The sequence below is a fragment of the Chrysemys picta genome, chromosome 5 (genome assembly GCF_011386835.1).
Source record: "Chrysemys picta bellii isolate R12L10 chromosome 5, ASM1138683v2, whole genome shotgun sequence".
Classification (NCBI taxonomy): Eukaryota; Metazoa; Chordata; order Testudines; family Emydidae; genus Chrysemys; species Chrysemys picta.
The window spans coordinates 32,248,399-32,275,777 of record NC_088795.1 but is presented as its reverse complement, the minus strand read 5'-3'; the positions used below and the strand labels follow the sequence as shown (position 1 = coordinate 32,275,777).

Genomic DNA, 27,379 nt, shown 5'->3' with positions numbered 1-27,379 from the left:
TGAAATATGGTGCAGTTTGCATTGATTAAAATACTGGCAGTGATGTCAAATATTGATTTAGATTAGCACATGCTGTAAAATAAATACAAAACTTTACATTCTAGCTCTCCTGTAATAAAATCAGATCATAGCTTTGCCAATAACCATCTACAAGGCAGAAATTGTCTTTGTACATTTTTAAAAAACTTTGTCCTTTTGTTCTATTTTCCTTCCAATATCTTTTTTGGGACTTCAAAGTAGCCTTGTGGTTTGCATTGTAGGAAAGTGATGTGTGGAAGATGAGAAGCAGACCTGAATGTTTTCAAAGTTTGCATGGCTCCTGTATATCATGCTCTTAAAGAGCAACTGTGGTTTGTCATAGCTTGTCCACATTGGGATCAGAACTGTGCTAGCTCTGAGCTTCTTGAAACACAGGAGAGGGCTAGCAGAGTTCTCTCATGGCATCCCTAACCAGAGTACACTGTATTTTTTGTCTCAGAATTGTGTCGGAACCATGTTCAAAAACACACTACATACTATATAGGAGGCTAGCCTATAGCATTGTTTTACTATCATGGTTTTCCTTAATACATAAATAACATGGCCTCAGAAATTGTGCTAGAGCCCTGCTAGCAACAATCTCATTTAAATATGTTTCTAGCCAATATGGTTTGACTCCAGTTCTCTGGCTAGTGAGGCTGGCTGGAAAACAAGATTTCTGTTTCATGAAAAATTTTGAGGTTTCAGAATTTGTTTTTGTTCTGTGGTGGAATGAAAATGAGACCTTTTGAAAGTTTTCATGAAAAAACGAGAGAGAGAGAGGGAGACACCCCCTCCAGACTATTCAATAGCCTGGTGGTTAGGGTACTCACTTTTCTAGCCCAATTAATATTTAATAATTTATATAAAGAGGAACTGCTCCGAAAGGAAAGAGAGAGAAACTGACTCTGTATCCCAGTTGTTAGGGCACTTGCTTGGGATGTCAGAGACCCAAGTTCAAGTCTATGCTCTGAATCAGACAGCAGGGACTTGAACCTGGGTTTCCTATAGTCTAGGTGTGTGTCCTAACCAGGCTATTGGCTATTGTGGGGTGGGTGTTTCTCTGGTTTTGACCAAAAATTCTATCCTGGACCAGAGAATTATTTTGACAAACTGGCATTTTCTGATGAAAGACTGCCTCAGTTTCCCATCTATAAAATGGGGATAATAGTACTTCCTTTCTCTCCCTTTGTAAGCTCATTTGGGGAAAAGAGATGCATACCAGGTATATGTACAGGACCTAGCACAAGGTTGCCCTTATCTCAACTGGGGTCTGTAGGTGGTACTATGATACCAATAACTAATAAGTGGGAAGCTACATATTTTTGGTGCATATCTGTTTTCCCCTCCTCACCTTTATGTCGATATCAACATCAGGAGTCGGTGTAGAGCAAATCTTGTATTTTACCAGAGATGTACCAGAACCAAAACTTAGGATCTGAATGCCTTGTAAACTTTGGGAAAGTTGAGATCTGTATCCAAACTTTGAGAATTGGATTTATTTCTCTGGTACTTATTGTTTAAACAAAATAGTATGTGACATGTTGCAGTTATTATAGTTGTAGATGCTATTCTGGTTTTCTTAGCTTCCCTACTCTCATGTTATTATACAAAATGAATGCGCTTGAACAGCAGAGCTGGGATCCCTGCTCATTCTCCAGGTATTCCCAACATGTTCCATCCATCAGCTGTCTGAAGACAGGTTTTTGTCCTTAATATTTATTCACCTGGCATTATCACAGCAAGCTGACTCCAAAGTGAGTCATGGTTACATCTCTTTTCAGGCATCTCTGTAAGGGGAATTTTATCTTGCTTCTGGGGTAAATACATAATTCTGGCACCACTGAACACAAAAGTAGCAGAAGAAAGATTTATCATCCTGTGTAATTGTTATTACTTAAAATAACAAACGTATAACTATCTGGGGCTTCAGGAACACATTCTTTTAGTGTTCGCAAGGTATTTGAGAAGTTTTAGATTTCCAGCCATTACATTGCATAATTTGATCTGCCCCCAGCCCTGTTCACCACTCTAAATACCTCTCCCTCTTAATCCTCTAAAGCTTTAATGATCCCATTATGTTTCTGGCACTTTAGAATTCTACTTCAAGCAAAGTTGTTTCTGCAATCCCAGTTCATTGAATGAAAATGGGAGTTGAATGTTCATGTTGGAACTTATTGACTCTGAGCGCTACAGATTTTTACAGCAGAACCAGTTAAAATTCTACAGTTGTAACTCTGCATTGATTAAGGTACTATTATGGATCCTGTTGTAAATGTAGGAAGATACCATAGTTTCTGCAGGTATTTGGAGCAGGGAATATTGAGATTTTAGTAGCCGTTACTGTAATATAGCTAACAAATAGTTTTCTTGAAAAGAAGGTTAAGAACTTTCAAGTCAAATGGAGGGTATTGTGAGGAGTTGCACCCCGTACCAGTCAAGGGTGTTGTGTCTCTAGAAATTCCTCCACAGCAGTGTTTTAGATTTACCCATAATGCTTTGCACTTATCTAGTGCTTTTTCATCAATGAATTTCAAAGTGCTTTACAGAGGCAGATAAGTGTTATCCACATTTCACACACATGGGGAAACTGAGCCATAGAGAGCTGAAGTGACTTGGTAACACAGCTAAGTCAGTGGCAGAGATGGGAGTAGAGCCCAACTCTTGTAATAAGCCTGAGTTCTAACTATTCTAACACTGTCTCCTTCATCTACACAGGTCATTCTCATTTCTCTTGACCACCTTGCATTGCTTCCTCACAGCTAGTCTGCACTGCAAGTGTATACGCTACTAAAAACTTGCCACAGATTTCCTCTACTGACCCCTTAAATAATCCAATGTCTGCCCAGCGCTCCCCTACCTTTTCACTCTGATTTTACTGCAGTTCCTGGCACCTTCCTCTCTCCTCTTTCACACGCTTAGAGTCCCCTTCCCATGTGCTCTCCTTCCCTGAAAATGTGTGGTTTTGAGGGGGTTTTTTTAATGTGTCTTTTGAGCTGTCTCCTCCTCTGAGTAATTCATTTCTTATTAGCACATGCCTGGAGCCAATGACATTAGGATTAGTAGTGAGATGAGACAGCTGTTGTACAAGGGGTGGGTGGGATGGAGAGAGGTGGAAAATTCCATTCTGAAAGGCAGTACTTTCATAATGAGTCGTCAAGAGGAGTCTCCCAATGATGGATGGAGAACTGTGGGGGTGGTGGGAGGCAGTTGAAGGCAGCAAGGAGTTATTCGCTCATTATTTCTTCCTGACAAGATAGAATAATTGACACTGATGTCTGTGCTTCAGACTTGGCTCATCACTTATTATAGGGACACAGCCCACCCTCGTGGACTGGGGTGTCTCAAGAGTTATTCGATTCCTAAGACAGCAGCGTGTGCTGTCACCTCCCATTCCAGCAGGGATGGGTTTGCCTTTATTTTTTTTCTAATAAGCAAGGAATTAAAAGTTAAAGTGCCCACATTTTATGTGCTGTACATAAAAGTTTTGCATTAAACAGTCTCAGTTGCATAGTAATAGAAACATGAGGGCAATAGGAATTTATTAAGCTTGCCCTTAACTTGTGCATTTCCTGACTTTCTGATATTTATATTGTGATGAATGTTAATGTTGCATTTATATATATTTCTTGTGTTTTATTTCTTTGGATGTCCTCTTCAGAGAAGAGGAAAGAAAATCTCAACCCTTGTCTTCTAAATCCTGACTCTTCCGTCTCTATTCAGGACCACACACAGAGAGACTCTCTCTCTCTCCCTCCCCCTCCACTCCCATCCATGTATCCAGAACTGAGCCTTGACCTAGTCAGAGTTCCAGCAGTGAAGGTCTCAAACTTTGTTCTGTGTGCGTGTGCACCTCAGACACTCAGCAAACTTTGGGGGGGGGGAGGGGAGGGGAAGGAGGGAGCTCAAGCAAACAGGAGCTCAAGCAAACAGTCTCTCACTGCATTCAGAGAGAGAAGGGCCTGGCTGCAGGGAGCTTAATCTAGTGCCTAGAGTGGAGCAGGGCTGGGGAAAGGCCAAGGGAGTCAGGGAGCTCCAGCCTAGGAAAGCCCCAGCCCCTAGGATAAGGCCTACAGGGCACTTGGGTTGCAGGAGGCAACCCACGGGTAGGCAAGGCAGAGGCAGCAGGTCCAAACCCCCCTTGTCTGTGATGAGTGGCTGATACACTGCAGTCTTCCCCAGTGAATGGGGGCTAAGTGGTGACTGGCAGTAGCCAAGACTGAGGCGAGGTGGGGATAGGGGTTTGGGGGTTCCCCGGGGAGGGAAGATCCCGAGACTGAGGGGTGTACTGCCAGGGGGCAGCATCCTAGATAACGGGGCACCTGAGTCCTGGGAGGGACACAGGGCCAGCGGTAAGGTAGATCACCCGCCTGCAGAGGGCGCTCCAACGGCTGGAGAGCTAATTCCCGAGACGACCAGCAGGAGGCGCCGCAGGGGTGAGTCCCACATCGCTACAGTAACACAATAGGGTCCTGATCTCTCATTGTGGCCTCCAGTTGCTACTGTAATATAAATAACATTTTTTAATTAATTCAAAATTACAGTTTACAAAGGAACCTAATTAGTAAGTTTTAAGTAGTTGAAAAAAATTAGAGGCAAAGGAGAGAGAATTTAGAATATGTCAGATCAGAAATACATATCTGCTGTAGCTGTATTGTACTGTGGCTGAATTTTAAAAGGGAGTTGATCATTTTGACCAGTAATGAAGTATGTAACAAGCAACATGATACAGGTGAGGAGAATCTAATATAGTACTTCAGTAAATAAACTGACTGCCCCAGTGATCGGGAAGGAATAATGTTTCTTGCTTGCATTTTTAGCTTGGAGCATGCTTGTTGTTTTCATTGCATGGAGGACTTTGCCTTACTCTGAATTTTTAAGTATTTGGCCACTTTTAGAGGCAGAATGAAAGAAAATGGATTTGTGACCTGATCCAGTGTATCAAAGTCCTCTGTACCTATATCTTATAGGTTCATATGACTCCAACCTACATTGTCCACCTTTTCATTTGATGTAGTAGTGTATTGTCCTACTGTTCAGCCCAGTCCTTGATTTAAGATCCATTCATACAGTGTACAGCCTCAGCTTCTCAAGCAACTTTGTGTCCTGAAAACAAAACAAGTACCAGGGATCCTCCAACTAACTACTGGCTATGTTTTTAAAGGACCAGAATTGCAGGCTCCAGCAATGTTACCACTTCTGTTCTTCTCATAACAAGTCCAGAGTAACATTAGGAGACTAGCTAATACAATAATAATAAAATACCAGTGCAGCTGGGAATATGTCAGCAGAAAGGACATCACTAAGTGCCAGATTTTTCAAAAGAGCTCAGCAGTTTGAATAAAGCACTTTTTGAAGATCTGACTCTTATTTAGATGCCTAAATGGGCCTCAAGATCTTTTGAAAATCTGGCCCCAATAGTGATTGCTGAGCACATGAAAATCTGCCTCAAAGGGCTCAGAATTTTTAGGGTGCCAGTTGTAAATGGTTTCAATGGGAAATGCTAGCAGTGCAGTCACTCCAATCAATAATCATTACTAACCTGTTGCTTCCCTAGTATTTTGCAGCTCTAGTTGTCTGTATGTTCTGCCTGCAAAATAAAGTGAATCTGGTCCCTGAATGAACCATTCAGTGCTGAAAGATGACCTTGCTGTAGTCTCAAAGCAGGTAAAAAGAGGTCCCCTAATGCATTTACCTTGCTAGTAGCCTTTTAGGATATCTGAAAAATCCTCTGAGGGTTTGTGCTCCTTCAGACTTCACTCTCAAGGTAACGCTTTTAAGAATAATGGAGTTTAATACATTCTAATGCTAGAGACTTGAAATTAACTTTACACATTTTGGCCCTGATTCAGCATGTGCTAATCACGTGAGTAATCCCAAGGATGATGGCAAGTTGAAGTCAATGGAGCTATACGTACGCTAAAAGTAGGTGTGTGTGTTTAAATAACTTGCAGCATCAGGGCCTTTATCTTGTTCTGTCTGCAGTGACTTGAAGACAAACTACAGCAGTGGCTCTCAAACTTTTTCCTGGTGACCCCTTTCACATAGCAAGCCTCTGAGTGCGACCCCCCCTTATAAATTAAAAACACTTTTTATATATTTAACACCATTATAAATGCTGAAAGCAAAGTGGGGTTTGGGTTGGAGGTTAACAGCTCGTGACCCCCTGAAGGGTCCCAACCCCCAGTTTGAGAACCCCTGAACTAAAGCAAAAGAAGATCAAAAACCCAACTTGTGTTTGAGCCTGCCAAAGGAGCTGAGATATTCCTTTCTATCTCTCACTTTTATTATTTTCACTAGCTTTTGATCAGGCTACAGAGCAGCAGTTGCCACCACTGTCCTCTTTTTTGGAAAGTAAAACAAAAACAAAAGCCCACCCACCAACCCTGTGCGTCAGCAGAAGCAATGTCATTAAAACAGCAAAAAACATTGCAAGCAATGTGAGCATGTGCACACATTTCCTGGAATCTCTCATGATCAAATTACCCATTGCACTTGTGTGTAGTTAGTGTCAGAGAGAGAAGGGGTCCTTCATGACTGTTTGCTGAGTTGCAGTTTACAGTTATGTAATATTTTGTTTCAGGAGAGAGGTCGATGGGAGGCAGTGCTGAGGATGTCTCTACTCTTGGTGAAAACCACAAGGGAAAAGAATCTCATTAAATCTTGGCCAGGGGACGATATGCAGCCTGAACACTCTATGTACACACAGCACATTCCCCATCATACAATACAGCGTCTAATTGCTGAATGCTTCTAGGCTGATGTTGAAAGCCTGCCAAGCTGCCAATCACAATCTAAAGTGTAAAACAGTAAGTAACCTTTATCCAGTCTAGTTCAGCACAAGAGCCGCTGAAAAGCTATTCGTATGTTCAAGCAAAGCTACTGGTAGAGAGAGGCTCAGTGGGTTTGAGTCATCTAGAGCTCTCACAAAACGTAGATTTAAATCCTGACTGATCATCCTGTGGTTAGATTCTGACTTTCTTTGCGTGCTCTAATACTTTTCAGAAGTGTTGTGTTTGTCACCCCTCCCCGAATCCAAATTTTGACTGGCTTGATTCTGGTAGAATTTTGAGAGGAAGTAATGGGAACTGTTAGCTGTAACTTTTATGTTTATAAGCGAGCTTACTGGAGTTCACACACAATAATATGCCTATAATTTAAGTTCCCCTTTTTGCAGAAAACCACAGAATTTCCAGAAACAATGGGATTTCTCATTTATAGCTGCATATATTGTAGCTTTGTGTTTACTCCCCAGAACTAACCATAATCCTTATTATACAGTGAAATGCAAGCAGAAAACAATATCTGTACAAAAGGTAGCTTTTTGAGCTTATTTTTTTAAGTGTGTATGACAAGTAAGGTGAAATAATTTGCCTTTTCATCATTGATTATTTTAGGCTTGGAAAGCCCCTGTCAGTGAAGAAGAGTCAGTATGGCAGAAGATTGGAATATTGAGCCTAATACAGATCTGTCAGTCTATCATCACTGGAAGAAAGAATATCATTTGAGTGGTGAGTCCTCACACTCTTTCCTCAGCGGCCTTTCCATCTCACCACAATAACTCTTGGTTTTCTGCACATGCACACACTTTGTTTTTTAATTCCCTTTCCCTGACATGTCTCTGTCTGTCCTTAGATTGTAAGCTCCTGGGGCCAGGGCCTTCCCTTCTTGAATGTCTGGAAAGCGCCTAGTACATTCGGGTGCTACTGCAAACAATGAAAAAATAATAATGTAAGCCATGTATTGACATGTACAAGCCCAGTCACATGAGTGGGCCTTAAGTGATGAGTTCACGCTGTCATTTTGAACTCAAACTGCTGCCTGAGCAGGAGGAGAGCAGGAAACTGAATTGCAAACTCATGGTGTTTCCCTCCACTCATTTTTCCCTGCCTTGGGAGTTGAGGTTTTCCTTCCCCTCCAAATGGATTGCAAACCTCTTAATCTGTCATGTTGCAACATCCTTTGAGAGCCCGGATATTTATGCCAGAGGCTCGGTATTTCAGTGCTACTCCCCAGGCTCCACCTTCCCCATCCACCTATGGCAGTAAAGCTCCATATGGAGTGATGATGTCGCAGTCTCCCTAGCAGCAGCTATCCGTAACTCACCCCCCTCAGAGGCTTCATGTGTGTGGAGGGGCAGCCCATAAAAATTAAGTTTGACACGGTCAGTATTAATTCCCACACAGGCTTGGCGGAGGAGACTTCCACAGCAAATTACATCCCCTGACTCCTTCCATTTTCTTCCCATCTGTGCCTCATAACACAGGTGCACGCGTGCACACATAGACCAAACTAGGTGGAGAGTGAGCACAGGGCTTCTGTTCCTGCTGCTTTTAGTCTTCCCTAAGTGAATGAACATCACTTTTGGAATCCAGTTCTGGTGCAAATAGTCATGTTTTTCAATGCATCCTTTTCTGTCTAAGATTATGCCTTCATGTTCATTATTTCAACAAACATTCCTGCTACTAAACCCATGTACATGAATATTCATGGATAGTGAACACACATTGTGCCTGAACATAGGCAAAGCACATTCAATTTTTTATTTCAACAAATATTTTGACTGTTTTAATATATTTGCCCAGCTCTAGCTTTAGCTGGACATTCAGACATCAGGTCTTCAGCTGGGGCAAATAAGCATAAGTTCCCCTGAAGTCAATAGAACTATGCCAATTTAACTAGCTGAGAATAGCAGTAAACACTGTCAGTTGCACAACTGAAGACTTGTCTTGAACAGTAGATCCCAAATCAATGGATATGGTCAGTACTTGCCTTTATTTTGGTAGGTCTTTCTTAGAGAAAGAGTTTTGTTGGTGGGACACAATTTCTGGCCATCCTGATTGCACATCTGTCCAAGCTCAGCTAACACAGACAGCGCCGTTAAAGCTTTACACTTCACTTTTTTGACTGGGGGCTTAGCAAGAGGATGGGTTTTAGTCTGTCTCTCAAGAATTCAAGCCATTTCGCAGGTTAATATGTGACCTGTTTTACAAGCTGTCTGCCATCTACAGCCATGCAGCCTTAATGTTCCATCTTTCCTGCAGGAAGGGAGTGTCTTTATAGCTCAATGTTATTCACTCCCCTTAATACAAGTGGAATTTTGAAGGCTTTGGGATTCTGAATTCTAATGGGAAACCCAACTTTAAAAAAAAAATAGAACTTTAAAAATTGTAATGAAGAGAAAATATCTTTGACAGAAAATAACTTATTTCCAGCTGTCTTTTCAAACACCTCCACTTCATTCTACAAAACAGGACCTGATTCTGCAATGCAGGGAGCACAGGCAGAACCCTGGCCCAAGCAAAGCTCCACTGAAGTCACTGAGACGCTGCACATGTTCATGTGTTGCCCCACACAGGGCCAGGGCCTGAGGTTTCTCTTTCCTTTTGTCTTCTTTTTAATGTTCCCTTTTTATTTATTTATTCATCCCTGTTTCTCTCCTCTGTCCTTTTCTTCCATGCCCCCCTGTCTCCCAGGTGCAGGAGAGTAGAGCAACAAGAGTGTGGCAGGAAAGAGTAGCTAGGCAAGTGCGAGGGACCAAACCTCATGGGGTCTTAGTGAACTTGCGGGAAAACTCCTTTCATTGTACAGCATAGGACACTAAGACTGTCCTTCCAAAGGGAGCAAACCTGGGAATCCAGGATGTCTGGTTACGAGATCTAGAGAGCGGTTGGCTTGAACGTGTGACTAGCAACCCTCTGATTAATGGAAAGCAAGAATGGTTATGAATGGAGAAATATCGGTGATGCTAACAAATGGGCTGTGCACAGAATTTTGTGTGTGGATTGTCTCTTAGGCTGGAATTCATGCATGTATTGTGTATATGGCAGCAGCTCTGTTTTGATTAGAACAAGTGTGGGAGAAGTCCTTTGTACTTGCAGACTGGGTTTATTAATGTGTGATGATTTATATGATAGAGGCAGGCGCCATGTTCACTGTAAAACTGTTCTCCAGAGAAACCTGAGATCGCATGGTAAATAAATGGTTTCTGGGCAGATTAATTATACTGAATTACACTTAATTAGAAGGAATGCTTTACTGCAGCTTAATCCAAAGATCCCTGGGCCTGCAGAATCCCAACTGGGCCTCTTTACTCTCCACAAGAACTGCAAGTGCAGTTTAAAATTACAATCAAATACATTTCTGCTGACAGAATTTGGCCATTAGTATTGTCAGTATCCACAAAACCAGATTTGGCTTTTAGAAACAAAGCTAGACTCTGCTGCTATCTGAATTTTCCTTTTCAGTCTCCAATCCTCTCTTTATGAACTTCAGGGTGATTAAAATACAGCAGTGGTTCTCAAACCTCTTCAGAGGGCGGGCCACCTCTCATGAGGAAGGCTTTCTCAAAGACAGCCAGCTCTCCCAGTCACACTGGCTTCTTTTCAGTCACACTGGCTTCTTCTTTTCCCCTCTTCTCCCATCATCTTTGTCCTCAGTTTCCCACCCACACAAAATTAATTCCCCTTCCCTTTTGCTCACTGATCTTGTTTCCAACAAATTCAGTCACATCCCCTCACACCCAGACAAATAAGATCATTTTCTTGCCCACAGTCAAAATCAGTTCTCCTCAACCCCTTCCTATATTCCATTTCTCCTCTAAGCTGCTTGGCTGCTGCCTGAGGCATCTTACAGGGCTCAGCCTCCTCCTCCCCTCTGCCTCCTTCAGCAACCTTTTTCTGAGCTGGGAACCAAATGGAGCTACAGCCAATCTTTCTCCCCCAATCTCCTATGCCATTCATGGCTCCAGGGCTTTGTCCCCAATCTCAACTTCATCCTCTTTCTGCCCATCCCTTCAGAGTCATTGGGTAAGTCTGCTTCCCCTGATGTAACTCTTACCCCTATACTCGCTCCTCTGGTAGCTGCCTCCAGTAGCAGTGGCGTCTTCAACTTCTTCCTCTGGTGGAAATGGTTCTCTCCTGAGGTGATATCTCCATGTAGTGGAGGTGGCTCCTGTTGTTGGTTCTCAGTGGCAAATCTGAGCCTTTTCTAGATATTCCCACTGGAAGCAGCACACCCATGCCATGGTGACTCCGGCAAAGGCTCCATCAGTTCTCAGTACCAGCTCCCATATGTTGGCAACTCCCTTTCCTCCTGTTAGAAAAAGTTGAATCCTGCAAAGCCAAATAAAGAGTTTGGGCAGCCTTCAAACCATACAATACAAAATGTTTCATACAATAAAAAAAATATAGAAATTGTACTCCTTTTCCTAAGTGCCAAGTAGTTTAAAGTGACAATAAGAATCCTATGATGTATTTGTTTAAATATGGAAAACATATGGAAGTAATTTAACATGTACACAAAGAACAAAACAAGAGGTAACATATTAATGTCAAAAGTGATGCAAGGCAATTTTGTTGACCGGCAACCAGTGACGAGTTTAAGTAAGCCTGAAATGTATCCATTCTAACTGTACTACACTAGTATAATGTTTGTTTCAGAAAATATTAATTTGTGCACATCATCCATGATGACCTGAGTTTTATACAGAACAGGTGAACAGGGTTTATTCCCCTAATTCTCAGCCATAATAATAGATTGAGATGCACATCTGAGCTACCTGATGGAGCTAATGGGCCAGATCCCCAGGACCAGCCATTTAGTGCTTGGTGCATTGTAGATTCATATCTAATTTGCTGTACACTATTGCCTAAAGATCTCTTCCAACATGGTTGCTTCCCAGGTTTCTCCCACCCAACTATGTTGGGTTTTTTTATTATTTTTCCCCAGATGAATTACCTTTCATTTTTAGAAGTTGCACCTAATTATTTCCTGCCCAGGTTTCTAATCTCTTTAGGCACTGCTGTAGTATTATTCCCGAGTCTTGATTGGTATCTGCATCTCCTTCCAATTTAATTTCATCTGCAGATTTCAATATTGTGTTAGACACTCCCTGTTATATAGATCATTGATAATAGTCTTTCCTTTTTTAAAGTTTTTTTGTTTTTCTTCCATCTTCCAATACATCCCTAATTGGCCACAACTTTTCAAATATAATTATTTCTGACCAGTAGCACTATTCTTCCACCTCTTCTTCTTTTCTTATATATCTCTATTTACATTTCAGCTATGAGAATCATCCCACCATCTCCATTATATGCACTGGATAATATCAGTCCACTAGTAAGGCTACTTTCTCATGTAGCTTGCATTTGTGTAAAGACATTTTAGCTTTTCCTTCCTGATGTTTCAAGAACCAGTTCCATCTTCTGCTTTATTTGTATGTTGGAAATACATACCAGATCTTTTGAGTTAGGCAAAAGTTTCCTTTTTCTTTATATACGCCGTTTAAAGGCCACTTAACAAGTCCTGCCATCTTTAAACCTAGGTGGTGAGTGCCTCTTCTATTTCAGTGGAGACATCTAATCCAAACCGCTTTTCAAAACAGAAGTTGTTCTGATGCTGTATGTATGGACTCTTCTTTACCAAAGCACCACGCAGCTGGTCTTCAGTGATCATTCCTCTCCTTTCTTTTCTTGCACAAGAAGCACTTCCCTCTTCACTTCTCTTCCCAGATCCCTCAGGTGAAGCAGTGTCACAGCAAGTCTGTCTTTCTTGGTGTCAGTTGTTCCCACATGGACTATATGACATTCCTGGTATACGTTAGACAGCACCCTTATTGCAGTATTTTTAGAATCATCACTCAACATTACTTTTATTCCCAGTGACTCCCTTTCACAATGTTCTTCTGATTGTTGACGGTCAATCTTTTCCTTATTTGAATAGCCACAGAGTAAGAATGCTAGATCAGCCTTGTTCTTTATGATCCACTTATTCTGAAACACCTAATAAAGATCCAGAACCAGGCCTTTTAATTTCCTTCAAATATCTGTAATTAGCCAGGGCCCTGGTTAATGTCTGTCTCAATCTTGTCCAGTGACAACATGGTCAGTACAGGGAGAGGCTAGAGAGAGAGAAATGTAATGAGGAAAGATGATCCAGTGATTAAGGTGATAACTTGGGACTCAGAAGACCTGGGTCTCCAAGTTCTGGTTCATTTCCCTGCTCCACTACAGACTTCCTATTTTACCATAAGTAATTTAATTTCTCTGCCTCAGTTCCAAAATAAGGATAATAGCACTTCGCTACCTCACAGGAGTGTTGTGAGGATAAATACATTAAAGATTGTGAAGTGCTCTGATATTGCAGTAATGTGGGCCATATAAGTTCTCTAAGAATCTAGAACATGGATTGTGCTCAGAGAATATTCTGACATGAGAACAGCACTCTTGGCAGCCATGTAGCTGCAAAGAGTCTTAAACCTGAAATGACCTGAATAAAGGACGTGAAATAGAAAGAGAGGGAGCTGCTGTGGAAGCGTGACTCAGAACAAGAGTGGGCAAAACTGATGACCTCAACCAGTTAAGCTCACTCCACATTCTAATGATTTGCTTGGGAAAGTGACCCACTGACCTTTGGCACATGCTGCTGCCAGGAGTGATGAGGTGAATCATTTGGACCCAAATGTCGAACACTAGAATGAAGGGCTTGTGTTTGGTTATTTTTTTTGTAACTCTGCTGCTGCCTTAAATTTATACCAGCATGAGGGGGTGAGTAAAACTATTTATTTTTTTCAATTGAAAAAATCCCTTGAAATCAAACTGGCCACTAGACAAGACATAGCAGCTGGATAATAATCTCCAGCATCAGCTGCATCATCTTGGTCAAAATCTTCAAGTTTGAACGGATGTTGGAGATGTGACAATGAGCCCCACTGTTCAGGTTATCTCTTGGTTTTTCATTAATTAATATAAAAATGTCTGTCATGTTAGTTTTATTTGTTTATTCTGCATGGCTGCTTGTTCATTGTTAGGGCTTGATTTTCTGTCACTGTTTTGATATGCTGCTGCTGTGATTAACTCTGCTATTGTTTCCTTTTGGTTTGGTGCCCTAAACTATTGTTTTTAAGAGTTCTGGCGGTATGTTATGAAGTTGCTTGGATGCAGCAAGCAGTGTATATTCTAGGTACAGTAAGTAGGATGCTGTTTGCCATTTGATACTATGACTTTTGTGCAGTGGTATTTGAGTTGATTGTGTTGCTTTAGTTTAGGCATTAATAAGGCATGCCAGCACCTCTTTCTGTGCTGTCAGCTGAGATGTTTAGCATGTTGTTGTTGCTGTGTGCGCTGTGAGGTTACTTTTCCTCAAGGAGTGCTGGGGAGGGGGGCTCCAGTAGACAATACACACTATTTGAATTTCCAGGAATGTGAGAGACACCATATCTCAATGGGTAAGGTACTGGATTCACACTCAGGAGACATGGGGTCTCTTCCTGGCTCTGCACTAACCTGCTATGTGATGTGGGCAAGTCACATCACAGTCCCTTTCACACTGTGTCTGTCTCGTCTATTTAGACTGTAAGCTCTCTGCAGCGGGGATTGTCTCTTACTGTGTGTTTGTACAGAGCTTAATGCAGTGGAACCCGATCTCCACTGGGATTTCTAGCCACTATTGTAATTCAAATAACTCAACATTTACGTTTGTTTATTATTTAATATTCATTTTTTGAAATAGTTATTGAGTTTCCACCTCCAGTTTATTTGCTCTCTCTTGTCCAGTGAGTTATTCCGTTGCATTCAGTCTTGTGGTAAATTGGTAGGACTGTAATGACTTCTGCAGATGGGGATGATTGCTGTCATGTTCCAATATCAGTGGCAGGTTATCAACATTCACACTTCTATTTAGAGTCCATTTGGTAGGATGCTGCAGATAAGCTAGCTAAAGATGGTTATTTGCTCCTCTGTCTGAAACTAAAAGTTGATCTGTAAGATACAGTATATCCAAAATATAATCCCCGTAGTTACACTCATCATGGCTGTAGAGGCCCTGAAAGATAGTTTAGGGGGATATCAATCCAATGTAATAGGTGGTCCTAGTTGAGTACCCTGCCCATGTTTGTTTGTTTATCTGCTTTTTGTCATAATCCAAGATTGTGAGCTCTCTGCAGAAGGGACTGTCTTTATTTTACTTGTGTGTTTAACACCCAGCGCACTGGGGCTCTGACCCCTGATTGGGACCTATAAATAATCATAACTAAACCTAATATGTGTTCTGGGTTTTTTATCTCCTTCCTCTCAAGCATCAGGGATGGCCACAGATGGAGATAGGACACTGAAAGGGGTGGGCCAGGGCTCTGAGACAGCATTGAGCATTTTCTTTCTGACTGCCTGGCTGGCTGGTTCTTGCTGACATGTTTAAGGTCTAACTGATCGCTGTATGTACAGTCGGGAAGGAATTTTCCCCCAGGTCAGAATGTCAGTAACAATAGAAGATTTTTCACCTTCCTCTGCGTGTGTGGTTCCAGGTCACTTGCGAGGACCATCGGGGGGATATTTCACTTAATCATTTCCCTGCCTTTGCAGGGACCTTGGACGTTCATACACCTCAGTCCCTCCTATTCTCTGCCTGTAGCACATAGCAGTTTAGTCTTCTGGGGACTGCAATACTTCGGTCTAATTTCAGTTGTTGAGTTTAAGGTGCGTGTTTGTGCTCTGGGTGGTATTGGTGGCCTGTGATATACAGGAAGTCAAAAGGGTGGTCTTTTCTGGCTGCAAACTCAGACCAGTATTGCTCACATAGAGTCAATCCATTATTGGCTCAAAAGATGTAATGATCAAACGTAGAAAAATTAGGAATCCAAGAATAGCCCAGTGTTAGTAATCCACAAACTATGGAAGGGTTGCATAATACAGTCCATAATGACATGGTGCCTGCCCACTTGATGAACTATCAGTCTACAGTATAACTTCTGTAAGAAAGGAGAAGTTGAGGAATGAGGAGAGCCAGATGCTGAACAGAGCAAAAGTATGAGATACATATTTTATCTATATAGTGTGTTACAGGTATCCCATTGTGACTAGGACTAATGGCCAGTGACTTATTTAAATTACAGGGAGGTGAAAAAGAATATCCCTGTATAGTTAAGCAATAATACACGGCTGATATGTTTGAAAAGGGGTCAGTATCAGGACCACACTGTTACAGCTCTTTAACCTCTGACAGTCTACCAGAGGCAAAAGTAAATGAGGGGAATCATGCTGTACAAACTGGCCACCTTCCCAGATTTCCCTCTTCCAGCTTTCCTGTTTTTAAATGTTAATTACATTTGATTTTTCAAAAAGAGAGGCTACTATATACATCATTCGCGCACTGACCAACCAAGAACAATGTTCTCTCTCTTTTTATCCCAGTGTAGTGCTGAAGGACTGCTCTTTCAGTGAATGGCCAGGCACTCTGATGGCAAGTAGAGAGAATGTTAAAAGCTCTTTGGATATAAAAGAATTACCCCTGACCTTCTGATTTCCCAAATTTGGGGATGACTGATTTATTCAGCTTTTGCTTTAATAAGGTGTTAGGGTGGGAAAGTGATAAGCTGATTTCCACTGTAGTTCTGCCAGTGCTTCCTGATGGAAAAAGACACCACCCCTGATGTTAAGAGCATTTGTGTAAACAAAGCACTTTGGGAGGCATAATGTAGCCAGGTTATAAGAGTAAATCTAATGGAGTTTAATTTGGTTGGGAGATGAGATGCAATAATCTTATTAAAAGCAGAAAACCTTCCTATGTGAGAGAGATTACTCCACATTAGGAAACACCTTTAATCTTTTGATGTATGTTGTAAAGAAGAGAGAGACAGTCAGTCCCAAGAACAACAAAAACATCAGATTTGTCAAGATGTTGGAGTATTTCTAGTTTTCTTTGAGGACAGTGTATTGCTACTTTGTTAAACACGTATTGTTTTCTGTTTTGTCTGCTTTCTCATGAGAAGCAAACTGCCAAGGAGGTCCACTCTTCTACGCTTATGAAATCTTTTCCCTGCAGGATCAAACTTCCTTATTAAATGTATTCAGAAGTCTTAATTACTGCAAAACGAAAAGTATTGAAGCTCTTTTATAACTGAGAGATAACGTAGACTCCTAACTGAGGAGCTCTCTGAATGTTGGCTAAATAGGCTTTCCAGAAGACCTCATAATTATAAGATTGATGACTTCTATGCACTCTTTAACCATCTCTGTGATGTAAGAGTTGCAACATGATGCCCTTGCAGTGCATAGCATTTTGTACTTGTCTTCCAGAGGTGGTATTTAGTGGTTAGAGTAGAGAAATGGAACCAAGACCCATGGGTTCAGCTCTGACATTGACTTGCTGTGTGATCGGGAAGTGGAATCTAGCAGAACATTGCATGCTTCATAAATTTAGGAGGTGTAATGAGAGTCAAAACATAAATTTTCTTGGAAAATGTTCTAAAAAGCATATTATATATCATCATTTTTGATAGGGTGACTAATATTTGTCCTTTGGGCAAATTATTCCATAATTGTTCAGTGTGGGGTTTCTTGGTATGGTCCATTGTTGGAGACAGGATATTGAATTAGTTGAACTAACTGGTCTGCTCCAGCACAGTAATTCCTATGCAAGACTTCAATAAGACACTATGGGCCAGATCCCCAGCTGGTGTAAATCAGTATATCTCTGTTTAAGTCAATAGAGATATGTCAATTTATATGAGCTGAGGATCTAGTCCAATGTGCATAAAATCCACATAATCTATTCATGTTTTTCTTGCATATATGAAATTTCTGCTTTGTGTTAGAGATTATTTTGCCTGTATGACTTGGTTCACTTGGGAATTGTGAACCCTTAGGTGAGTAATAGAGACATCTTGAGGAATGCGTAGCTTATTGAATTATAAACAAAATAAACAGGATTCCAGAGGACAGATTCCACTCTTGCCAAGTGAATCATGTGACAGTCATGTATCAATAACATATTCAGCTTGTTTTCTGTATATCAGGTCCAAATTCATGCTAAAAACTGTAAAACCCCCAAAAATGTCGGTTTGGAGAAAGGATTAGATATTTGAAATGGCTCAGAGTGGTACTGTCTTAAGTGTCCAATAAATCAGTTTTATACAAAATTCTTGTAATTCTCTGGGGAGGAGGGAGAAAATTATGGAAATGAATAATTTCCTCTGTCTCTAGCTCCTGGAACTTTAGCGGTTAATGAGGTCCCTTTCAGAGGAGGTTAGTATGAGAGTCTTTGTTCAGCTGAAGGTGTGATTCTCCAGGGCCAGCTTAAGCACACAGAGGTCCTGTCCCACCCCCCGCTGACCAGTTCAGTTGCCCTCTTTCCACTTTCAGCGCATAATCAGTCTGTTTCCCACAACCTATACTTACAAATTAAATCTGTAAGGGGAAGCAGAGGCAGGGATGGGTGAATAGGTAAGAAGAGGGGTTTCAGAGGTAGGGACATAAATTGGGATGTGACTGAGGCCCCGAATTAGCAAGATATTAATAATGTTCCTGGGTAACTCTACATTCTGTGCACTTAGGTCCCGATACCTCACTGCCCTGGACTTTACATAGTTTTTACATCAGTGCAACATGGATGTCAAATGCTACCATTTTGGTTAAACCATGTTTCGCACTCACTTTGCACTGGGGTAAATGATTGCTCAAGGGGCAGGGCAATAATGAATCAGGCCCTTAGTTTTGAAAATATTCAAAATATTGAGGGAGAAAAACATGTCACTGTTTTACAACCCATTTACAGTGGCTGCCATTGAAAAGTCAGCAGTTATCACATAGCCTATAACTATAATTTATTATTATTAATCATTTTAGATTGTGCCTATGGCCCCAAATCAAGGATCGGGGCTCCTTTATGCTAGTTGCTGTACAAAAAAAAAGTAATAATAAAGCAGTCTCTGTTCTAGAGAGGTAACCACTGTCCTTGCACCTCCTATTACAATGCTTTGCCTTTAAATAGCTCTATTCATCAGAGGATGACAAAGCACACTACAAATAACTAATGAAACCTCAAAACACCTTGGGGGGAGGCACACAGCAGCATCTGCAATGGGCAGCTTCCAGCTCGGACAAATTTAGCACAGTATCTGCTGCTGTTACCAGAGTGCTGAGTGACATTTTAGAACTGTGTGCCTGCCAACTGCAAGAGCTCTAGTTCAGGTCCTGACTGCATGCAGACTCCAGTCACCATACAGTGAGACTCAGCTAACTGAATTAAGCCTGCTCCAGTACCGTGTCTTTTTGTCTACTACAAATTGGCAGTCAACCCATCATATTCCAAAGATGGGTTTCCAAAACACAGGCAGTTGTTGACTCAGCTCCTTCCTGTTCCACACCTCTGCACTTTCCTGATTTTGGACCAGCTGTTCACTGGTCCAGACCCCAACATAAACTTGAGAATATATATATATATATACTTACACATATACATATATGTGTATGTATGTATAACTTGTGCCCAGCTGGTGATGGCACCAATGGAGCACCAATACTGGGAATAACAGTGGCAGAAACCTAATGTTCCTTGGTGAGTTGTAGGAGGCAGAGTTATTGGTGGCCACAAAGTCATGCAGGGAAGGCTTTTAACCTAGTGCTGCTATTAAATTTTTAAAAAATCATAGTCTGATATCTGCTTTTATTCTCCAGTGACAACCTTAGCAACTCGCTCCCATCTGTGATTATAATGGTGTCTAGAATTCAACATTCAGTTTCTGGACACCTCAAAACCAGGAAGTTGTCATTAAATAGAAGGGAATTACCAAGAAAAGCAATAAAAATGGTTAAGGGGCAGAAGGGATTAATTAAAGAGGAAAGATTAAAAGAACTAAATGCTCATGCATGGCCCGTGATGATTACGGTGTGATATGAACCATATAAAGGTATCTTGGATGGTTTCAAGGAAAGGAGTAATTTGAAATTAACCAAAACAAACAAACTTAATGTCAACAAAAACTTCCTAAAAGAGAGATCTGTTAGAGTGCTTATATATACACTATATTCAGTAGTGCCAGAAGCCCAATTAGGAGCAGGGCCCTGAAGTGTCTGTGAAGGGAGGTGGTGTAAGCTCTATTATCTGTGTCCTTTTAAAGTGTATTAGAGAAAGCAGCATAGAATTTATAGTTTGGAGCAGACTCACTGAAAGAGGAATAGACAAGATGATCTAGTAGGTCTTTGCAGTCTCTAATTTCTATGATTCTGGGTTAGAACCGGGCAAAACATTTATGGACAGTCATGTTAAATTTATTTATGGTTCATTTCACATGATTTCAAACCTCCAGAAATTTGAGAAGACTGAACACTTTTTTTTCCCCCCTTATATTTATATAATGAACTGTGAGAAAACTTGGCAAGCTGCCTGTGAAATTTGAAAACCATGCTGCTGGAGAAAGTGGTATTCCTATTCCCTGCGCATACACCAAAACAAATTCCCCAAAATATATGAGCTAAAGGGAGACCGCAGAGCTGGGACTTTGGAGGTCCTGCATTCTGATTCCACTGTCACTGCTGAATGGCCTTAATAATATTTTGCACATATGCAGCACTTCACAGAGATGATTTAGTTACATATTTAGCTAAATTTATAAATAGGTAAATTGACTTAGTTACTGATCCCCATATGACTGCATCATTTTGTAGATGGGGCTGTGATATTGGAAGTGGGCTTCCTACATAGATCTGTGCAATTTGTTCTCTGTTGAGTTTCAGCATGGTCACAGGCTCAGCTAAGTCAGTTAATAAAAGCTCAGTTAAGGTTGTTGGCCTACGGTGCACAATTTTTCCTGCAGTCAGAGTTCAAGCAGAGGAGTCAGAAAGAGAAATAAAGGTAAGGTCACAGAAATTAAAGAAAAAAATCTGTATCTTAATCTTTTGGGATTTCATTAAGGTCAAGTTGCTTTGTTCAGTTTGGTCCTCACTCCATGTTGCTATCAAATGCACTGATTTGTTTCAATGGTTTTTATATTAAAAAAAATCCAAATAAATCTAAATATTTCAGTTTGACATTTTCTAAATTCAATATTTTGATTTTTTATTGAAAGTACTATTCACTCTTTTCACTTTGAATTGTATTTCTGTTTTTAACTAATAATAATAAATAATAATAATAAACCCCTCAAATGAAAAAAATGTTTTGGATCGAAAGAAATATATAGTTTGACCCCAAATGAAATTTTCAACTTTTTAGTTTCACTGAAAAACCTGAAATATTTTCATTTTAGGTTGACCTGAAACAATTTTTGTTGTTGTTTTAATCACCACACTGAAAAAATCAGTTATTTGCCCAGCTCTAATGGCAGAGGGCTATAACATGGGATTAAGCGGAGAGTGGATCTGTAATTGCTTGGGCCAGGTAACTGAGAGAGGCACCTTCTCCCACCCCCACCCAGTGCCTCACTGGCATGACAACCCTGCCCCGTTCCCAGCTTTGTTTTTTCCTTTAAAGAGAAGAAGGGAAGCTGGGAGTGGAGGGAGGAGGTATGAACAGGAAGAGTGAGCAAAGGTGTAGAGTGATTGGACCTGAGAATGTTGATCAAAGGCCATAATAGTGAGAAATAATTGCTCTGATGTGTTGTGCCCAAATGTACAGCCTGAGCTAATAGAATTAAACTGACTACAAATAAAAGATAGGCAGGGTCCAGTCCTACTCCCATCGAATTTTAATGAGAATTTGAGCAGTGAAATCAATGGAGGTGGGTTCTTGCACTAATATTTGGGATATGTTTAATCTGATGGTCATTAGGCAATTTACATAAAGATTGTTACACCTTCTAAATAAGAGCCTAAGTGTAGAGAGAGAAGAAAATATATGGAAATATCCCAAATCAGTTAAGCAATAACTTGCAAAGACCTACTTATATTTCGTCAATGCAGGCTCTCATGCAATGGCATCTCGGTCGAGATCCTAATCATTCCATCTTTTCTGAATAAATTAGAGCAGATTATTTACATTGCATGTGTTAAAATAATTTCAATTAATCATGGCCTATAAATATCCAGACTAATTGAATCCGTTTATTTTTTATTATGAAACACTGAGCCCCTCACACACAAATCACAACAGAGGACACACCAGCATTATAGGACTCGTTTCATTCCAAAAGAGGTGTCACCTTATTCTATATAACCTTTATATTCAAGGCATAGGGAGAAACAGACAGTATTTGGGACATTCCTTACAGCTCTTCCTGTAACTGCTTGCGGAAAATTAAACTTACTATTTTTCTGAAAAGAAAAATGCCCAAAAATATGTAAACATAATTGTGTCTGAACTGTGTTAAAATATGTTCAGGAAGATGGGATGGTATTATGGCTAATGTGCTGGACTGGAACTGAGCAGATCTGCATTCTGTTCCTAGCTCTGCCAAAAACTTCCTGTGTGACCTTGGGCAAGTCACTTAATCTCCTTGTGCCTCGGTTCCCTATCTGTAAAAACTTGTTTTCTTCCACTCTTTGTAGCTGCCTTAACTAACTTAATTATTGTGTTTTGCCTGTGAGCACAGAAAAATACCGGTTATCCTCACAGAGAGATCTGTATTTTAACACTGGTAAAACATAAGTTTCCTAACATACATGGACTTAATTTTTTTCATTAAAACTTGCCAGCACAGTCACAAAAATCTACTCACATGTTCTTTACTATGTTGAGGGATGATCATTTTTAGAATTACTGATATTTCACTCACCTTGGAAACTTTAAAAGGCTATTGTAACAAGTTTTTATGCTGTTCTCACAGGCAAGAAGTACATTGTTTTAACATAATTGGGCCATAACCATATTTTATCACCGATGTGTAAACATGGATTTTATTTTTATTTTTGTAGTACACAAAGGGTCTAAGATGCAACAGACAACTTCCAAACGGTGCCGTCAGGTGAGACTTGTTCCTGTACACCATGTATCTCTTTGTACACAGTTGATTGGTCTTTTTGAAGCAGAAAGATGGCCCTGATCCTGATCTGAGCTGCTGTTGCATGCTTCCCCCAGCCCTGCCCAGAGAAAACAAACACCATATAAAGGATACAGAGAGAAGAGCTGGTGTTTGACAGCTGGCTAATTTTCTTGGCTTTGGGCATAGGCGGCATAATAATAGCTAAGTGTGTTTGATAGACTGCCCTGCTCTTTCACTGCTATTCGGAAAATACCTTGGGAATTATTAAACAAACAAAGGGAAAAAAAACCCTTAGCATTCCATGCACGAAGGGTGTGACTGCTGAAGTAGGAAAAAAAATCCTGACATCTCAGTTCCTTGTGTCAGATAATTCCTGTTTGCCTAACAGCTATCTCAGAGGTAAATTGGTCCCTAGTGCCAGAAAAAACACTCATGGGTTCCTGTGGGTTCTGAGGCAGGGAAATGTTGTTATTCTTAGGGCAGGGTCCTGAAAACACTATCGGGCACAGTGCTTATTATTGGGCTGAGTCCAGGTGGGAGATTGGGCCCTTAACTTTAAAATATGCAGTTGAGGACAAAGAATTTAATTAGTCCCTCAGAGCAGTTTATCTCTAAGACTTCAAAAAGCTCAAAACAGCCAGTACGTACAAAACTGTAAGGACCTGACCTGAAGGCAATAGCCTGCATACCAAGACCTGAATCTGAGCAGCCTTCTGGCCCCCCTTTACACTGCTCTAACAGCAAAAAGGGCAGGACACCAGCTAGATCTCTCCACTGTGGAAGCCCCCTTCCCCTGTAAGGAATGACCTTGAGCTGCCCTCCCACACAGCCCTCAAACAGGGGTGTGCCCAAGCGATGAGTGAAAGGTGGTGTGTGGAATATGCCGCACTGCAGCTATTCCAGACTTTCAGATGGCAACTTTGGGAGCGTTGCAGACAACTGTAAATTAAAGGCAAGGCTAGTTTGTGTCAGAGGTTTATGCTAGCAGCCCTATAAGCAGGGGCGGGTCTATGTATTTTGCCACCCCAAGCACGGCAGTGAGATGGCTTTCGGTGGCATGCCTGCGGGAGGTCCCCTGGTAACGCGGATCCGGCGGCATGCCTGTGGGAGGTCCGCCGGTCCCGCGCCTTCGGAGTACCCACTGCCAAAACCGCAGGACTGGCAGACCTCCCGCAGGCATGCCGCTGAAGGCAGCCTGACTGCCGACCTCACAGTGACCGGCAGGCCGCCCTTCGCAGCTTGCTGCCCCAGTCACGCGCTTGGTGTGCTGGTGCCTGGAGCCGCCCCTGCCTATAATTTAGAATGTAGCATAAATTCCCCTTTTTCCCCCATATGCTGCAGCCAATTGAGCTTGGTTGCATCTCAGAATCAGGACTCAAGACAATAGGTGCTCAGGAAATAATAATAATAACTGATATTCTGTACCAGTGAAATCAATAAAAAAACTTCAGTTGGCTTCATTGGAACCAGTCACAGATGAGCACATTCAAGACAAGACTTTATATAGTCACATTATTTATAATAATTGTCATCTGCTGTAGAACATGGCATTTTGAAATATTCCGTGTTAGGAAATTTTGTATTAACATCAGCAACTGCTTACTGTACATTAAAAGGACACTGTCAACTTTGACATCTACTCTTTTTTTTTTTTAATGAGTTACAAGTACTTTCAGACATAACACCTGTTCTCTAATTCCCTGCTAACTTTTGTGATTTTCCTATTTAAAAAAACAAAACAAAAATCTTCTCCCTTGTTGCTATGTGAAAGACCCACACGAACAGGGGAAAGTGACATACGAGGTGAGAATAAACATTGCAATACACAAAGTAAACTGACAAAAAAAGAAAAAATATATTCCCACTTCTAATCTCTTTCAGCTAAAGTAATCTTCAGTGTAGCTTGTAATAACTGGAGGTAACACAGTTTCACACAGAGGCATGGTTTAAAAGTTCATGGTGTCCTTTTAACCACTTTATGAAAATTATTATTTGTATTATTGTATCACCTAGGAGCCCCAGTCATGGACTAGGATCCCACTGTGCTAGGTGCTGTACAAACATAGAACAAAAACAGGGTCCTGCCCCAACAATCGAACTGTACAACAAGCAACAGCAGATGGATACAGACAGATGGAGTGCAAAGAAACAATCCAACAATATTGGTCAGCAAGGCAATGGTATCCGCACCGGGGCAGCCAAACCATTGTCAAACTTTTTGTGGGCATCACACCAAGGTGAGTTTAAGGAGGGATTTGAAGAAGGATAATGAGCTGGCTTTGCAGATGTTTATGGGGAGTTCCTCCTGAGCGTGAGGGGCAGCATTAGAGAAAGCTTGGAAGTATTTGTTTGAAAATTTAACAAGTAGCCAATGGAGGCTAGTATCATTTGTGGGAGTAGACAATTTGATTGAATGAGAAATGGTACGCAGGGTTCTGTAAAGGGCCTTGAAAGTGAATACAAACAGCTTCGTTTGTGACAGAAAATGGGGCACAGTGGAGGATGCAATGAAAGGGATGATATGGCCATAATCGCGGGCTAGTAGAATGATCTTTGCAGCAGCATTCTGAATGGATATGAGCAGGGCAAGACTGCATTTGTCAAGACCAGAGAGAAAGATATCAGGATGTGAGATGATGAGAGCTGGGACAAGAGTTTGGATGGATAAAAAAGGCCGCAACTCTAGAGATGTGGTGCAGAAAGAATCTGCAGACATAGCCTGGATGTGAGGCCTTAAGGAAAGGTCTGTGTCGAAGATAATGCCCAGGTTATGAACTAGAGTGACAGGCAGGATAATGGGGGTGTCCACAGTGATCAAGAAGGGAGGTAATGAAGAGGGTTTGGGAGCAAGTTTGAGCTCTCTTTTAGCCATGTTGAGGAGATCTCAGAAAGACAGGCTGAGATTTTAGTTTGGACAGAAGGAGACAGGTCTGGAGAAGAGAGGTTCATCTGTGAATCATCCTCATGGAGATGGTAGTTGAATTTTGTGTTTTGTGGATGAGAATACCCAGAGGTAAGATGTAGAGGGAGAAGAGAAGAGGACCAAAAAGAGAGCCCTGAGAAACCTCCACAAAGGAGTGGGGTGAGGAAAATCTTCTGAAGGACACCTTGAAGGAGCAATTAGGAAGGCTGCTATCAAGAGTGAGAGGGGATTTGTTAGCAGCCTTCAACTACCTGAACAGGGGGTTCCAAAGAGGATGGAGCTAGGCTGTTTTCAGTGGTGGCAGATGACAGAACAAGGAGCAATGGTCTCCAGTTGCAGTGTGGGAGGTCTAGGTTGGATATCAGGAAAAACTATTTCACTAGGAGGGTGGTGAAGCACTGGAATGGGTTACCTAGGGAGGTGGTGGAATCTCCATCCTTAGAGGTTTTTAAGGCCCGGCTTGACAAAGCCTTGGCTGGGATGATTTACTTGGTGTTGGTCCTGCTTTGAGCAGGGGATTGGACTAGATGACCTCCTGAGGTCTCTTCCAACCCTAATATTCTATGAAGAGAACTAGGAGAGGACAGAGTCCCAAAGCCAAGATACGCCTAGTTGGCTATAGAAAGGACTGTTTTAAATATAAGGCTGGCCAGTACAGAACATCGCAAGTGTATAATGAAAACCTGACAGGAAAAGGGGGAACACCAAGCTGAAAGGGCAAATCTTGGAACTACAAAGCTCAGCCCCACAATTTTTGTTTAGATGTGGCAGTTAAACAACACTAATGAGAGTCTTGATGTTGAATGCATAATCCGCTCTGTGAAATGAATGGGAATAAGGGAGACTGGCTCAAACATAATAGCTATTATACCAAGATTAGGGCATAGGGGATCTCAAAATAAACTACCTAATTGGTCTCAATTGGAGAAATTGACTGGGGAATATGCATCTTTCCAAAAACTGGGTTTGAAAATAGGAGTTTTGGAATTCAAGCAAAAGGTCTAGGTACTAGAGACAGTGGATGGGGTAGGCTAGTACTCGGAGGTGGTACTGAGAATTATGTGTCTCAAGTGCTTGGCTGACTGGTTTTTGCTCACGTGCTCAGATTGCCAAATGTGTAGGCTTGGAAGAATTAAATGTTTATTGGCAAAGGTCAGTAAACAAAAATTTCACCATATGCACACAGCCCAAGAAAAAGTATTTCCATTGATGATCACTGAAATTTACAGATGGGTAAAGTAAGAAAAGTGCTGCTTGAGAAGTTACTAGAGTTTGATTTAAGGATTTTTACTTTGTGTGATGTTGACAATTCTGTGTTAATGGTTATAAAGTTTTAACCTTTCGTATCTCAACATGTCATTGTCTGAGACACACACCCATAATGTCCCACAACTTTGATAATTTAAATAGATTAGAAATAAAAAACCATAAAACCCATAATTTTGCATATTAATTTTAAATTGATAAAAATTGAAAAAATGCTTAAAATAAACATCATAGTATCAAAATTATTAAAAATTATTTGAATTCTTCCAAGCCTATGTACGTTGGGGTCAAGAAGAAATTTTCCCTCAGATCAGAATGACAACAACCTTTGTTGGGTTTTGCTTTCCTCTGCAGCATGGGGCCATGGGTTGCCTGCCAGGATCATGTTGGTAGATCTTGCTTAATCAATTCCCTGCCATTGCAGGGACCTCAGGCTTTGGGACCCTTCTATTCTCTGCTTCTGGCACATGAGAGTT

At 41.2% G+C, this 27,379-nt stretch overlaps 1 protein-coding gene across 20 annotated transcripts in view; it reads left to right on the top strand.

Annotated features, from left to right (window-relative positions):
* The window catches only part of TBCK (TBC1 domain containing kinase), a 240,907-nt gene that overhangs the window by 197,942 nt on the left and 15,586 nt on the right, over positions 1-27,379 (top strand). For 12 of the 20 annotated variants that reach the window (XR_010601746.1, XR_010601755.1, XR_010601761.1 and 9 more), the window contains 5 exons: positions 3,680-5,947; positions 6,602-6,827; positions 7,416-7,529; positions 22,647-22,696; positions 24,728-24,951. The gene's annotated coding sequence lies outside the window, so the exon portion shown is untranslated. The remainder of the gene's footprint in view (positions 1-3,679; positions 5,948-6,601; positions 6,828-7,415; positions 7,530-22,646; positions 22,697-24,727; positions 24,952-27,379) is intronic. The other 8 variants (XR_010601753.1, XR_010601751.1, XR_010601750.1 and 5 more) reach the window with 3 other exon arrangements.